General features: G+C 41.9%; 1 pseudogene; it reads right to left on the bottom strand.

The window, feature by feature from the left end:
- Positions 1 to 14,692: 14,692 nt before the first annotated feature.
- Positions 14,693 to 16,364, bottom strand: LOC121844606 (annotated as a pseudogene).
- Between the last annotated feature and the right edge of the window lie 2,709 nt (positions 16,365 to 19,073).

Here is a 19,073-nt window from a genome sequence, read left to right as displayed (position 1 = left end):
AAGCAATGCCTTGTCAAGACAGTCAGCAGGAGAGATTTCATCATGGATCTGGCATGTGAGCTTCATGAGAACCACATGAACGCAGAGAAAGAAGCTACAGTCACCAAACAGGCAGCAGGCCCTGTTCTCCCTCTTCCCCGAGCACCACAGCACCAAGCAGGCAGCAGGTCCTGCTCTCCCTCTTCCCCAAGCACCACAGCACCAAGCAGGCAGCAGGTCCTGCTCTCCCTCTTCCCCAAGCACCACAGCACCAAGCAGGCATCAGGTACTGCTCTCCCTCTTCCCCAAGCACCACAGCACCAAGCAGGCAGCAGGTCCTGCTCTCCCTCTTCCCCAAGCACCACAGCACCAAGCAGGCATCAGGTACTGCTCTCCCTCTTCCCCAAGCACCACAGCACCAAGCAGGCAGCAGGTCCTGCTCTCCCTCTTCCCCAAGCACCACAGCTCCAAGCAGGCAGCAGGTCCTGCTCTCCCTCTCCCCCAAGCACCACAGCACCAAGCAGGCAGCAGGTCCTGCTCTCCCTCTTCCCCAAGCACCACAGCACCAAGCAGGCATCAGGTACTGCTCTCCCTCTTCCCCAAGCACCACAGCACCAAGCAGGCAGCAGGTCCTGCTCTCCCTCTTCCCCAAGCACCACAGCTCCAAGCAGGCAGCAGGTCCTGCTCTCCCTCTCCCCCAAGCACCACAGCACCAAGCAGACAACAGGTCCTGCTCTCCCTCTCCCCCAAGCATCACAGCACCAAGCAGGCAGCAGGTCCTGCTCTCCCTCTTCCCCAACCACCACATCTCCCACTGGGGAGAAAGGAGAAACAATGTCAAGTCGGCAGATTCACACCAAACAAGGCCGATGAAAACTGTGTGCAGGGCAACCGATTTGACTTGTTTGTGGACCTGAAGCATAAAGAGAAGAGGGGATTGATTCATGTGTAAAGGAGCTACAGTGTCTGATAGCATAAAGAGAAGAGGGGATTGATTCATGTGTAAATGAGCTACAGTGTCTGATAGCATAAAGAGAAGAGGGGATTGATTCTATGTCTGATAGCATAAAGAGAAGAGGGGATGAGCTACAGTGTCTGATAGCATAAAGAGAAGAGGGGATTGATTCATGTGTAAAGGAGCTACAGTGTCTGATAGCATAAAGAGAAGAGGTGATCTACAGTGTCTGATAGCATAAAGAGAAGAGGGGATTGATTCATGTGTAAAGGAGCTACAGTGTCTGATAGCATAAAGAGAAGAGGTGATCTACAGTGTCTGATAGCATAAAGAGAAGAGGGGATTGATTCATGTGTAAAGGAGCTACAGTGTCTGATAGCATAAAGAGAAGAGGGGATTGATTCATGTGTAAAGGATCTACAGTGTCTGATAGCATAAAGAGAAGAGGGGATTGATTCATGTGTGAAGGAGCTACAGTGTCTGATAGCATAAAGAGAAGAGGTGATCTACAGTGTCTGATAGCATAAAGAGAAGAGGTGATTGATTCATGTGTAAAGGAGCTACAGTGTCTGATAGCATAAAGAGAAGAGGTGATCTACAGTGTCTGATAGCATGAAGAGAAGAGGTGATCTACAGTGTCTGATAGCATAAAGAGAAGAGGGGATTGATTCATGTGTAAAGGAGCTACAGTGTCTGATAGCATACAGAGAAGAGGTGATCTACAGTGTCTGATAGCATAAAGAGAAGAGGTGATCTACAGTGTCTGATAGCATAAAGAGAAGAGGTGATCTACAGTGTCTGATAGCATACAGAGAAGAGGTGATCTAGAGTGTCTGATAGCATAAAGAGAAGAGGTGATCTACAGTGTCTGATACAATCAACACATTATTGTTTTAATATCTTGTCATAAATATTTTTCCACAAATATTTATTTATGCAATTCATCCTTTACAATTGTTCATGCACTGGTGCTTTTGTTTAGGAATACATAATACATTCCTCCTGTGCACCTGGCTGGTTATATTATTCAAATATGATATATTTTTGTTTCTAATTTGTCAAAATAAAGTAAATGGACTTATTAAGTACTATAACTGTATTACTAATCAAATATACAAATAAAGTTGATCAAATGGATTACACTGTAATGTTTTTATTGTCAGGGAAACAGAAATAGGCTGTAGGACGATTTATTTTCTACTTTGTAGAATTAACAATTGTTATTTTATTGATATATTTCCACTAATATGTCTTCATGTAATTAATCCTTTACAATAGTTTATACACTATTTATTAAGTGTTTATTTAACAAACCATGCCTTCACACCTGGCACCTTGCTGGTTGATATGCATCTGATGCATGTGATAAAGTGGACGCCTGGCAACTTTCTCTAGCGTGGACTTATATGCTGAAAGACCAGGTGGTTGTAGTGTTATTAAGGACTGGTAGATGGGTGTTCTGATAGGCTGAAAGACCAGGTGGTTGTAGTGTTATTAAGGACTGGTAGATGGGTGTTCTGATAGGCTGAAGACCAGGTGGTTCTAGTGTTATTAAGGACTGGTAGATGGGTGTTCTGATAGGCTGAAGACCAGGTGGTTCTAGTGTTATTAAGGACTGGTAGATGGGTGTTCTGATAGGCTGAAAGACCAGGTGGTTCTAGTGTTATTAAGGACTGGTAGATGGGTGTTCTGATAGGCTGAAAGACCAGGTGGTTCTAGTGTTAAGGACTGGTAGATGGGTGTTCTGATAGGCTGAAAGACCAGGTGGTTCTAGTGTTAAGGAAAGGTAGATGAGTGTTGGTCATGCATTCACTCATGCTGACCGGCTCCAGTACTTTGTTCTTGACTAATGCCTCCAAGTCAGCATTGACTTTTGGTCGTGGTAAAGACTTATACAGGTGAATCTGTCGCTGTGAGAGGCATCACTGATGTCACAGTTCAGGTAAACAGACAAACTCTATGTTGTGAAAGGAGACTATCCATCACTACTGGGATGTTCATAGTTGAACTGTGTGCAGGGCAGGTCCTGCTTTCAGAACCTTTGGTTTGCTGTCTGACTTAATGCCAAGCTTCCCTGTAATGTCATTCATACTACCTATACCCATTCATACTACCTATACCCATTCATACTACCTATACCTATTCATACTACCTATACCCATTCATACTACCTATACCTATTCATACTACCTATACCTATTCATACTACCTATACCCATTCATACTACCTATACCTATTCATACTACCTATACCCATTCATACTACCCATACCTATTCATACTACCTATACCCATTCATACTACCTATACCTATTCATACTACCTATACCTATTCATACTACCTATACCTATTCATACTACCCATACCTATTCATACTACCTATACCTATTCATACTACCTATACCTATTCATACTACCTATACCTATTCATACTACCTATACCCATTCATACTACCTATACCTATTCATACTACCTATACTATATCTATACCTATTCATACTACCTATACCCATTCATACTACCTATACCCGTTCATACTACCTATACCTATTCATACTACCTATACCCATTCATACTACCTATACCCATTCATACTACCTATACCTATTCATACTACCTATACCTATTCATACTACCTATACCCATTCATACTACCTATACCCATTCATACTACCTATACGTATTCATACTACCTATACCCATTCATACTGCCTATACCTATTCATACTACCTATACCCATTCATACTACCTATACCCATTCATACTACCTATACTATATCTATACCTATTCATACTACCTATACCTATTCATACTACCTATACCTATTCATTCTACCTATACCCATTCATACTACCTATACCCATTCATACTACCTATACCCATTCATACTACCTATACCTATTCATACTACCTATACCTATTCATACTATCTATACCTATTCATACTACCTATACCTATTCATACTACCTATACTATATCTATACCTATTCATACTACCTATACCTATTCATACTACCTATACCCATTCATACTACCTATACCCATTCATACTACCTATATCTATTCATTCTACCTATACCCATTCATACTACCTATACTATATCTATACCCATTCATACTACCTATACCCATTCATACTACCTATACCCATTCATACTACCTATTCATTCTACCTATACCCATTCATACTACCTATACCCATTCATACTACCTATACCCATTCATATTACCTATACCTATTCATACTACCTATTCCTATTCATACTACCTAGACCCAGTCATGCTACCTATACCTATTCATACTACCTATACCCATTCATACTACCTATACCTATTCATACTACCTATACCCATTCATACTACCTATACCCATTCATACTACCTATACCCATTCATACTACCTATACCCATTCATACTACCTATACCTATTCATACTACCTATACCCATTCATACTACCTATACCTATTCATACTACCTATACCTATTCATACTACCTATACCTATTCATACTACCTATACCCATTCATACTACCTATACCCATTCATACTACCTATACCCATTCATACTACCTATACCCATTCATACTACCTATACCCATTCATACTACCTATACCCATTCATACTACCTATACCTATTCATACTACCTATACCCATTCATACTACCTATACCCATTCATACTACCTATACCTATTCATACTACCTATACCCATTCATACTACCTATACCCATTCATACTACCTATAACTGTTCATACTACCTATACCTATTCATACTACCTATACCTATTCATACTACCTATACCTATTCATACTACCTATACCCATTCATACTACCTAAACCTATCCATACTACCTATACCTATTCATACTACCTATACCCATTCATACTACCTATACCCATTCAAACTACCTATACTATATCTATACCTATTCATACTACCTATACCCATTCATACTACCTATTCCCATTAATACTACCTTTACCCATTCATACTACCTATACCTATTCATTCTACCTATACCCATTCATACTACCTATACTATATCTATACCCATTCATACTACCTATACCTATTCATACTACCTATACCCATTCATACTACCTATACCCATTCATACTACCTATACCTATTCACACTACCTATACCTATTCATACTATCTATACCTATTCATACTACCTATACCTATTCATACTACCTATACTATATCTATACCTATTCATACTACCTATACCTATTCATACTACCTATACCCATTCATACTACCTATACCCATTCATACTACCTATATCTATTCATTCTACCTATACCCATTCATACTACCTATACTATATCTATACCCATTCATACTACCTATACCCATTCATACTACCTATACCCATTCATACTACCTATTCATTCTACCTATACCCATTCATACTACCTATACCCATTCATCCTACCTATACCCATTCATATTACCTATACCTATTCATACTACCTATTCCTATTCATACTACCTATACCCGTTCATACTACCTATACCTATTCATACTACCTATACCCATTCATACTACCTATACCTATTCATACTACCTATACCCATTCATACTACCTATACCTATTCATACTACCTATACCCATTCATACTACCTATACCCATTCATACTACCTATACCCATTCATACTACCCATACCTATTCATACTACCTATACCCATTCATACTACCTATACCTATTCATACTACCTATACCCATTCATACTACCTATACCCATTCATACTACCTATACCCATTCATACTACCTATACCTATTCATACTACCTATACCTATTCATACTACCTATACCTATTCATACTACCTATACCTATTCATACTACCTATACCCATTCATACTACCTATACCTATTCATACTACCTATACCCATTCATACTACCTATACCTATTCATACTACCTATACCCATTCATACTACCTATACCTATTCATACTACCTATACCTATTCATACTACCTATACCTATTCATACTACCTATACCCATTCATACTACCTATACCCATTCATACTACCTATACCCATTCATACTACCTATACCCATTCATACTACCTATACCCATTCATACTACCTATACCCATTCATACTGCCTATACCTATTCATACTACCTATACCCATTCATACTACCTATACCCATTCATACTACCTATACCTATTCATACTACCTATACCCATTCATACTACCTATACCCATTCATACTACCTATAACTGTTCATACTACCTATACCTATTCATACTACCTATACCCATTCACACTACCTATACCTATTCATACTACCTATACCCATTCATACTACCTAAACCTATCCATACTACCTATACCTATTCATACTACCTATACCCATTCATACTACCTATACCCATTCAAACTACCTATACTATATCTATACCTATTCATACTACCTATACCCATTCATACTACCTATTCCCATTAATACTACCTTTACCCATTCATACTACCTATACCTATTCATTCTACCTATACCCATTCATACTACCTATACTATATCTATACCCATTCATACTACCTATACCTATTCATACTACCTATACCTATACATACTACCTATACCCATTCATACTACCTATACCCATTCATACTACCTATACCCATTCATACTACCTATACCTATTCATACTACCTATACCCATTCATACTACCTATACCAATTCATACTACCTATACCCATTCATACTACCCATACCCATTCATACTACCTATACCTATTCATACTACCTATACCTATTCATACTACCTATACCCATTCATACTACCTATACCTATTCATACTACCTATACCCATTCATACTACCTATACCTATTCATACTACCTATACCCATTCATACTACCTATACCCATTCATACTACCTATACCCATTCATACTACTACTATACCTATTCATACTACCTATACCTATTCATACTACCTATACCTATTCATACTGCCTATACCTATACTCCTATACCTATACTACCTATACCATTCATACTACCTATACCCATTCATACTACCTATACCTATTCATACTACCTATACTTATGCATACTACCTAAACCCATTCATACTACCTATACCCATCCATACTACCTATACCTATTCATACTACCTATACCTATTCATACTACCTATACCCATTCATACTACCTATACCCATTCATACTACCTATACCCATTCATACTACCTATACCTATTCATACTACCTATACCTATTCATACTACCTATACCTATTCATACTACCTATACCTATTCATACTACCTATACCCATTCATACTGCATATACCTATTCATACTACCTATACCCATTCATACTACCTATACCTATTCATACTACCTATACCTATTCATACTACCTATACCTATTCATACTACCTATATCTATTCATACTACCTATACCTATTCATACTACCTATATCCATTCATACTACCTATACCCATTCATACTACCTATACCCATTCATACTACCTATACCCATTCATACTACCTATACCTATTCATACTACCTATACCTATTCATACTACCTATACCCATTCATACTACCTATACCCATTCATACTACCTATACCCATTCATACTACCTATACCTATTCATACTACCTATACCTATTCATACTATCTATACCTATTCATACTACCTATACCTATTCATACTACCTATACCTATTCATACTGCCTATACCTATTCATACTACCTATACCCATTCATACTACCTATACCCATTCATACTACCTATACCTATTCATACTACCTATACTTATGCATACTACCTATACCCATTCATACTACCTATACCCATCCATACTACCTATACCTATTCATACTACCTATACCTATTCATACTACCTATACCCATTCATACTACCTATACCCATTCATACTACCTATACCCATTCATACTACCTATACCTATTCATACTACCTATACCTATTCATACTATACCTATACCTATTCATACTACCTACTACCTATACCTATACCTATTCATACTACCTATACTATATCTATACCTATTCATACTACCTATACCTATTCATACTACCTATACCCATTCATACTACCTATACCCATTCATACTACCTATATCTATTCATTCTACCTATACCCATTCATACTACCTATACTATATCTATACCCATTCATACTACCTATACCCATTCATACTACCTATACCCATTCATACTACCTATTCATTCTACCTATACCCATTCATACTACCTATACCCATTCATCCTACCTATACCCATTCATATTACCTATACCTATTCATACTACCTATACCTATTCATACTACCTAGACCCAGTCATACTACCTATACCTATTCATACAACCTATACCCATTCATACTACCTATACCTCTTCATACTACCTATACCCATTCATACTACCTATACCTATTCATACTACCTATACCCATTCATACTACCTATACCCATTCATTCTACCTATACCCATTCATACTACCCAAACCTATTCATACTACCTATACTACCTATACCATTCATACTACCTATACCTATATTCCTATACCTATTATACCTATTCATACTACCTATTCACCTATTCATACTACCTATACCCATTCATACTACCTATACCCATTCATACTACCTATACCCATTCATACTACCTATACCATACTATTCATACTACCTATACCCATTCATACTACCTATACCCATACTACATACCCATTCATACTACCTACCTATATACCCATTCATACTACCTATACCCATTCATACTACCTTCATACCCTATACCTATTCATACTACCTATACCTATTCATACTACCTATCATACCCTATTCATACTACCTATACCCATTCATACTACCTATACCCATTCATACTTATACCCATTCATACTACCTATACCTATTCATACTACCTATACCCATTCATACTACCTATACCTATACCTATTCATACTACCTATACCCATTCATACTACCTAAACATACTATCCATACTACCTATACCTATTCATACTACCTATACCCATTCATACTACCTATACCCATTCATAACCTATACCTTCATACTATATCTATACCTACTACCTCTACCTATACCTATTCATACTACCTATACCCATTCATACTACCTATTCCCATTAATACTACCTTTACCCATTCATACTACCTATACCTATTCATTCTATACCTATTCACCCATTCTACCTATACATACTACCTATACTATATCTATACCCATTCATACTACCTATACCTATTCATACTACCTATACCTATTCATACTACCTATACCTTCATACTACCTATACCATACTACCTATACCCATTCATACTACCTATACCCATTCATACTACCTATACCCATTCATACTACCTATATATCATACTACCTATTCCCATTCATACCTATACCCATTCATACTACCTATACCATTCATACTACTACCTTCATACTACCTATACCCATTCATACTACCTATACCATTCATACTACCTATACCCATTCATACTACCTATACCTATTCATACTACCTATACCTATTCATACTACCTATACCTATTCATACTACCTATACCTATTCATACTACCTATACCTATTCATACTACCTATACCTATTCATACTACCTATACCTATTCATACTACATTCATACTACCTATACCCATTCATACTACCTATTTCATACTACCTATACCCATTCATACTACCTATACCTATTCATACTACCTATACCTATTCATACTACCTATACCTATTCATACTGCCTATACCTATTCATACTACCTATACCCATTCATACTACCTATACCCATTCATACTACCTATACCTATTCATACTACCTATACTTATGCATACTACCTAAACCCATTCATACTACCTATACCCATCCATACTACCTATACCTATTCATACTACCTATACCCATTCATACTACCTATACCCATTCATACTACCTATACCTATTCATACTACCTATACCTATTCATACTACCTATACTATATCCTTACCTATTCATACTACCTATACCTATTCATACTACCTATACCTATTCATACTACCTATACCCATTCATACTACCTATACCTATTCATACTACCTATACCCATTCATACTACCTATACCTATTCATACTACCTATACCCATTCATACTACCTATACCTATTCATACTACCTATACCTATTCATACTACCTATACCTATTCATACTACCTATATCCATTCATACTACCTATACCCATTCATACTACCTATACCTATTCATACTACCTATACCCATTCATACTACCTATACCTATTCATACTACCTATACCTATTCATACTACCTATACCCATTCATACTACCTATACCCATCCATACTACCTATACCCATTCATACTACCTATACCTATTCATACTATCTATACCTATTCATACTACCTATACCTATTCATACTACCTATACCTATTCATACTACCTATATACCATTCATACTACCTATACCTATTCATACTGCCTATACCTATTCATACTACCTATACCCATACTCATACTATTCATACTACCTATACCCATTCATACTACCTATACCTATTCATACTACCTATACTTATGCATACTACCTATACCCATTCATACTACCTATACCCATCCATACTACCTATACCTATTCATACTACCTATACCTATTCATACTACCTATGCCCATTCATACTACCTATACCCATTCATACTACCTATACCCATTCATACTACCTATACCTATTCATACTACCTATACCTATTCATACTACCTATACCTATTCATACTACCTATACCTATTCATACTACCTATATCCATTCATACTACCTATACCCATTCATACTACCTATACCCATCCATACTACCTATACCCATTCATACTACCTATACCCATTCATACTACCTATAGCCATCCATACTACCTATACCCATTCATACTACCTATACCTATTCATACTACCCTGCTGTCCATTAAATATGTTTCTTTAAGATGGCAGGTAGGTCTGTCATTGACTGCACTGATGGCCAGTCCAGTATGATTCTTTAAGATGGCATGTAGGTCTGTCATTGACTGCACTGATGACCAGTCCAGTGTGATTCTTTAGGTTGGCAGGTAGGTCTGTCATTGTCTGCACTGATGGCCAGTCCAGTGTGATTCTTTAAGATGGCAGGTAGGTCTGTCATTGTCTTCACTGATGACCAGTCCAGTGTGATTCTTTAAGATGGCAGGTAGGTCTGTCATTGTCTTCACTGATGACCAGTCCAGTGTGATTCTTTAAGATGACAGGTAGGTCTGTGTCTCCATGTGTCATTGTCTACTGGTCTTTTCTGTCATTGTCTTCACTGATGATGACCAGTCCAGTGTGATTCTTTAAGATGACAGGTAGGTCTGTGTCTCCACTGTGACCAGTCCAGTGTGTTCTTTAAGATGGCAGGTAGGTCTGCACTGATGACCAGTCCAGTGTGATTATTCATTTTCTGTTCTCTTTTTGTTTCTAGAGGTTTTGTCAAATGTGCATTTTCTTACCACAGGCTGGACCATGTCCTTACCTCAGCATGTAGAAGGCTGATGTCCCACCTTGCCACAGTGGAAGCATGTCCTTACCTCAGCATGTAGAAGGCTGATGTCCCACCTTGCCACAGTGGAAGCATGTCCTTACCTCAGCATGTAGAAGGCTGATGTCCCACCTTGCCACAGGCTGGACCATGTCCTTACCTCAGCATGTAGAAGGCTGATGTCCCACCTTGCCACAGTGGAAGCATGTGACTGACACTCTCTGATTTTCAGTTGAAACTCTTTTCCTTTTTTTGTGATCAACTTATTATTTATTTTAAAGGAACAAAGACAAGAACAAATAGCAGCAGGAATGGTTATACAGCTAGAGACACAATACTGTTAATATATATATATATATATATATATCAGAACAAATAGCAGCAGGAATGATTATACATCTAGAGACACAATACTGTTAATATATATATATATATATATATATATATCAGAACAAATAGCAGCAGGAATGGTTATACAGCTAGAGACACAATACTGTTAATATATAAATATATATATGTATTTTTATATATGATGTATATATATATATTTTTTTTTTTTTTGGGGGAGTATATATATATCAGTGTGTTATGTAAACCAGTTATTTTGGGGAAATACAAAAATATAATTAACCACATATACAATCACTCACCTGGGACCAAACCAACCCACCCTCCAACCCCTCCTGGGACCACCCCTACCCACCCTCCAACCCCTCCTGGGACCAACCCAACCCACCCTCCAACCCCTCCTGGGACCACCCCAACCCACCATCCAACCCCTCCTGGGACCACTCCAACCCTACTGGAATCACTTCAACCCTACTGGGACCACTCCAACCTACTGGGACCACTCCAACCCTACTGGGACCACTCCAAGCCTACTGGGACCACTCCGATCCTACTGGGACCACTCCAATCCTACTGGGACCACTCCAATCCTACTGGGACCACTCCAACCCACCCTCCAACCCCTCCTGGGACCACCCCAACCCACCATCCAACCCCTCCTGGGACCACTCCAACCCTACTGGAATCACTTCAACCCTACTGGGACCACTCCAATCCTACTGGGACCACTCCAACCCTACTGGGACCACTCCAAGCCTACTGGGACCACTCCGATCCTACTGGGACCACTCCAATCCTACTGGGACCACTCCAATCCTACTGGGACCACTCCAACCCACCCTCCAACCCCTCCTGGGACCACCCCAACCCACCCAACCATTAAAATAAATACTAAATGAAGATGTGATAAAATCAGTTAGGCCACATTTGGATTAAAATTATAATGAAGGTCAATCTGTTGAATAAAAAACACTTTATGGTTTCAGCTGCAGAGAACCAGCTGTCAATTGTTGTTTGGCCGCAAAGATCCCAGCAGTGGATGGTTGTTAATAAATTATATGTATAAAGTGCTGATCCAATGAGGTGTGGTGGTAGACCCATGGATCCTAACAGTGGATAAATGGATCCTAACCATGGATCCTAACAGTGTATGAAGTGCTGATCCAATGAGGTGTGGTGGTAGACCCATGGATCCTAACAGTGTATAAAGTGCTGATCCAATGAGGTGTGGTGGTAGACCCATGGATCCTAACAGTGTAGAAAGTGCTGATCCAATGAGGTGAGGTGGTGGACCCATGGATCCTAGCAGTGTATAAAGTGCTGATCCAATGAGGTGTGGTCGTGGACCCATGGATCCTAACAGTGTATAAAGTGCTGATCCAATGAGGTGTGGTGGTAGACCCATGGATCCTAACAGTGTAGAAAGTGCTGATCCAATGAGGTGAGGTGGTGCCATCTTAGTTCCAACATCATTTTAGCTGTTGTCAAACCTGACAACAATAATCTTATTTTCTGTAGTGATAGTGGTGAATTATCATTAATTCATGTAATTCATTAAATAATAAGAGACAATAGATGCAAAGCTGCTGCAGTATAGCTATTTTATTGTTATTTAACAAGGCCACATCATGGCCTGACCTGGTCTGTGGGTATGTCCCAATTATATCACCTTCCTCCTGAACAAGGCCACATCATGGCCTGACCTGGTCTGTGGGTGTGTCCCAATTATATCACCTTCCTCCTGAACAAGGCCACATCATGGCCTGACCTAGTCTGTGGGTGTGTCCCAATTATATCACCTTCCTCCTGAACAAGGCCACATCATGGCCTGTCCTAGTCTGTGGGTATGTCCCAATTATATCACCTTCCTTCTGAACAAGGCCACATCATGGCCTGACCTAGTCTGTGGGTGTGTCCCAATTTTATCACCTTCGTCCTGAACTGTACACTCGTTCACTACTTTACCCACAAATCTAAAAGAATTGGATTAATATTTTATATTGGTAAAATAATCTAGCCAGCTATCTAACCTTGTAGTAATCATGCTCAAATTACCGACTGGGGGGCCCCCATTTACTTTCGTAGGTCACTTTCAGATACTGAGAAGAGGACAGAACAGCCTCCTGACTGGTATTAAGGATTCCAATGTGTCCTACTATCAATTAGGGATGTAGAATTCAAATATAGATGGAAGATAAGCCTAGAAGTAGTGGCAGACAGTGGCAGGCAGCACTACTTGTTCTTTGTCAGATGTTCCAATAATGACGACCTCCTCTGTGCTAATTTCTTCTTCTTGTCTTGTGTGGAGGTGACCCAGGCGTCCAGCAGCTTCTTGTCTTGTGTGGAGGTGACCAGGCGTCCAGCAGCTTCTTGTCTTGTGTGGAGGTGAACCAGGCGTCCAGCAGCTTCTTGTCTTGTGTGGAGGTGACCCAGGCGTCCAGCAGCTTCTTGTCTTGTGTGGAGGTGACCCAGGCGTCCAGCAGCTTCTTGTCTTGTGTGGAGGTGACCCAGGCGTCCAGCAGCTTCTTGTCTTGTGTGGAGGTGACCCAGGCGTCCAGCAGCTTCTTGTCTTGTGTGGAGGTGACCCAGGCGTCCAGCAGCTTCTTGTCTTGTGTGGAGGTGACCCAGGCGTCCAGCAGCTTCTTGTCTTGTGTGGAGGTGACCCAGGCGTCCAGCAGCTTCTTGTCTTGTGTGGAGGTGAACCAGGCGTCCAGCAGCTTCTTGTCTTGTGTGGAGGTGAACCAGGCGTCCAGCAGCTTCTTGTCTTGTGTGGAGGTGACCCAGGCGTCCAGCAGCTTCTTGTCTTGTGTGGAGGTGACCCAGGCGTCCAGCAGCTTCTTGTCTTGTGTGGAGGTGACCCAGGCGTCCAGCAGCTTCTTGCTGTAGTAGATCTGCCAGCCGTGCACCTGCACCACCATCACCAGGTACATGATGGACACAGCAGAGAAGACGAAGATGAAGCGGTACAGCTGTTTGGCCTCCGGGAACGTCTCCATACCCCCGTAGATGAGCGGCACTATGCAGAAGAGGCCTAATCATGGAGATCACCAGGAAGCTGATGCTGTTTCTGGGCAGGGCCATGAAGCTGCAGATGGGGGGATGATACTGAGCAGATAGGGGTACTCCCACTGGCAGGGAGCAGCCACCACGCTGTGGGACACCAGGTAGATGAAGAGGGAGGGATGGTACTGAGCAGATAGAGGTACTCCCACTGGTAGGGAGCAGCCACCAGGCTGTGGGACACCAGGTAGATGAAGAGGGAGGGATGGTACTGAGCAGATAGAGGTACTCCCACTGGTAGGGAGCAGCCACCACGCTGTGGGACACCAGGTAGATGAAGAGGGAGGGGATGATACTGAGCAGATAGAGGTACTCCCACTGGTAGGGAGCAGCCACCAGGCTGTGGGACACCAGGTAGATGAAGAGGGAGGGGATGATACTGAGCAGATAGGGGTACTCCCACTGGTAGGGAGCAGTCACCACGCTGTGGGACACCAGGTAGATGAAGAGGGAGGGGATGATACTGAGCAGATAGGGGTACTCCCACTGGTAGGGAGCAGACACCACGCTGTGGGACACCAGGTAGATGAAGAGGGAGGGGATGATACTGAGCAGATAGAGGTACTCCCACTGGTAGGGAGCAGTCACCACGCTGTGGGACACCAGGTAGATGAAGAGGGAGGGGATGATACTGAACAGATAGGGGTACTCCCACTGGTAGGGAGCAGTCACCACGCTGTGGGACACCAGGTAGATGAAGAGGGAGGGGATGGTACTGAGCAGATAGGGGTACTCCCACTGGTAGGGAGCAGACACCACGCTGTGGGACACCAGGTAGATGAAGAGGGAGGGGATGATACTGAGCAGATAGGGGTACTCCCACTGGTAGGGAGCAGACACCACGCTGTGGGACACCAGGTAGATGAAGAGGGAGGGGATGATACTGAGCAGATAGGGGTACTCCCACTGGTAGGGAGCAGACACCACGCTGTGGGACACCAGGTAGATGAAGAGGGAGGGGATGATACTGAGCAGATAGGGGTACTCCCACTGGTAGGGAGCAGCCACCACGCTGTGGGACACCAGGTTCAGCTGGCTCACCGTCAACTGGGCAGCTTAGAGGAGCCAGATCATGTGCACATTAAAAAGGGCTGAAGCACCACGTCAGCCCTTCTCTCACTGTTACCAGTCAGTGTATATCCAGAGACCCTCCACTAATGTTAAACATCTGACTGAGATGTGATCTCTGACTCTAACTGAGACCCCTCCACTAATGTTAAACATCTGACTGAGATGTGATCTCTGACTCTAACTGAGACCCCTCCACTAATGTTAAACATCTGACTGAGATGTGATCTCTGACTCTAACTGAGACCCTCCACTAATGTTAAACATCTGACTGAGATGTGATCTCTGACTCTAACTGAGACCCCTCCACTAATGTTAAACATCTGACTGAGATATGATCTCTGACTCTAACTGACTCATGTATAATAGAAGTATACAGTCTGTCTCTATGTTCAGTCCAACCAAGGTGCACGGCCCTAATGAAAGCTCCAAGGCTGAACTCATTGTTTTTAATTCTAAATAAACACTTTTTATTGAAATGTCACTTGTTTCCCTATAATAGAGGGCAGAATGTATAGCAGTTCTCTAGGAAGGAACCCCCTATAGGAACCTTATGAAACAAATGAACTTTGAATTATTTTAATTAGACATAAGTGAATATGCTAAATGTGTTTTCATAAACATCTCTACCTATCTAAATGTTTTCATAAACATCTGCACATTAATGAGGAAGACTGGTGAACAGTTTGGATGGAAAGTTAAACCTCCATCAGAAACACCCTTCAGAGGAAGACTACTGGCTCCACCACATGGTAGTAGAAGGTCGACACAGAGGAAGACTACTGGCTCCACCACATGGTAGTAGAAGGTCGACACAGAGGAAGACTACTGGCTCCACTACATGGTAGTAGAAGGTCGACACAGAGGAAGACTACTGGCTCCACTACATGGTAGTAGAAGGTCGACACAGAGGAAGACTACTGGCTCCACCACATGGTAGTAGAAGGTCAACACAGAGGAAGACTACTGGCTCCACTACATGGTAGTAGAAGGTCAGAGGAAGACTACTGGCTCCACCACATGGTCAACACAGAGGAAGACTACTGGCTCCACCACATGGTAGTAGAAGGTCAACACAGAGGAAGACTACTGGCTCACATACTGGCTCCACCACATGGTAGTAGAAGGTCAACACAGAGGAAGACTACTGGCTCCACCACATGGTAGTAGAAGGTCAACACAGAGGAAGACTACTGGCTCCACCACATGGTAGTAGAAGGTCAACACAGAGGAAGACTACTGGCTCCACCACATGGTAGTAGAAGGTCAACACAGAGGAAGACTACTGGCTCCACCACATGGTAGTAGAAGGTCAACACAGAGGAAGACTACTGGCTCCACCACATGGTAGTCAGAAGGTCAACACAGAGGAAGACTACTGGCTCCACCACATGGTAGTAGAAGGTCAACACAGAGGAAGACTACTGGCTCCACCACATGGTAGTAGAAGGTCGACACAGAGGAAGACTACTGGCTCCACCACATGGTAGTAGAAGGTCGACACAGAGGAAGACTACTGGCTCCACCACATGGTAGTAGAAGGTCGACACAGAGGAAGACTACTGGCTCCACCACATGGTAGTAGAAGGTCAACACAGAGGAAGACTACTGGCTCCACCACATGGTAGTAGAAGGTCAACACAGAGGAAGACTACTGGCTCCACCACATGGTAGTAGAAGGTCAACACAGAGGAAGACTACTGGCTCCACCACATGGTAGTAGAAGGTCGACACAGAGGAAGACTACTGGCTCCACCACATGGTAGTAGAAGGTCAGAGGAAGACTACTGGCTCCACTACATGGTAGTAGAAGGTTGACACAGAGGAAGACTACTGGCTCCACCACATGGTAGTAGAAGGTCGACACAGAGGAAGACTACTGGCTCCACTACATGGTAGTAGAAGGTCGACACAGATGAAGACTACTGGCTCCACCACATGGTAGTAGAAGGTCGACACAGAGGAAGACTACTGGCTCCACCACATGGCAGTTGAAGGTTGACACAGAGGAAGACTACTGGCTCCACCACATGGCAGTTGAAGGTCGACACAGAGGAAGACTACTGGCTCCACTACATGGCAGTTGAAGGTTGACACAGAGGAAGACTACTGGCTCCACCACATGGCAGTTGAAGGTCAACACCTAGGACACTGCCATCAGAAACACCCCTCAGAGGAAGACTACTGGCTCCACTACATGGTAGTAGAAGGTCAACACAGAGGAGTGTCCTGTTAGGGAGTGTCCTGTTAGGGAGTGTCCTGTTAGGGACTGTAATGTTAGGGAGTGTCCTGTATACTTCAATGCATTGAGTCTTACTAACGGAGGGAATGTCCTGCTAGGGAGTGTCCTGTTAGGGAGTGTCCTGTATACTTCAATGCATTGAGACTTACTAACAGTGGGAGTGTCCTGTTAGGGAGTGTCCTGTTAGGGAGTGTCCTGCTAGGGAGTGTCCTGTATACTTCAATGCATTGAGTCTTACTAACGGTGGGAATGTCCTGTTAGGGAGTGTCCTGTTAGGGAGTGTCCTGTTAGGGAGTGTCCTGTTAGGGAATGTCCTGTTAGGGAGTGTCCTGTATACTTCAATGCATTGAGACTTACTAACAGTGGGAATGTCCTGTTAGGGAGTGTCCTGCTAGGGAGTGTCCTGTTCGGGAGTGTCCTGTTAGGGAGTGTCCTGTTTACTTCAATGCATTGAGACTTACTAACGGTGGGAGTGTCCTGTTAGGGAGTGTCCTGCTAGGGAGTGTCCTGTTAGGGAGTGTCCTGTATACTTCAATGCATTGAGACTTACTAACGGTGGGAATGTCCTGTTAGGGAGTGTCCTGTTAGGGAGTGTCCTGTATACTTCAATGCATTGAGACTTACTAACGGTGGGAATGTGCTACTTCGCTGGGTACCAGAGGATTGCAAAAAGCCGTGAACTTTCAATAAAAACCCTGTTTTTAGATATTAACTGTCATATACAGTGACAATACCTGTTGAGGTAGAGATGAACCACATCAATATGTAAATAAGAATTAGTATAAACTGCACACAGTGGCGACACGACATTCAGGGCAGGTGGGGTC

The sequence above is a fragment of the Oncorhynchus tshawytscha genome, unplaced genomic scaffold (genome assembly GCF_018296145.1).
Source record: "Oncorhynchus tshawytscha isolate Ot180627B unplaced genomic scaffold, Otsh_v2.0 Un_contig_3886_pilon_pilon, whole genome shotgun sequence".
Lineage (NCBI taxonomy): Eukaryota > Metazoa > Chordata > Actinopteri > Salmoniformes > Salmonidae > Oncorhynchus > Oncorhynchus tshawytscha.
Note: the sequence above shows the minus strand (reverse complement) of the source record. Positions and strands in the feature narration are given on the sequence as shown.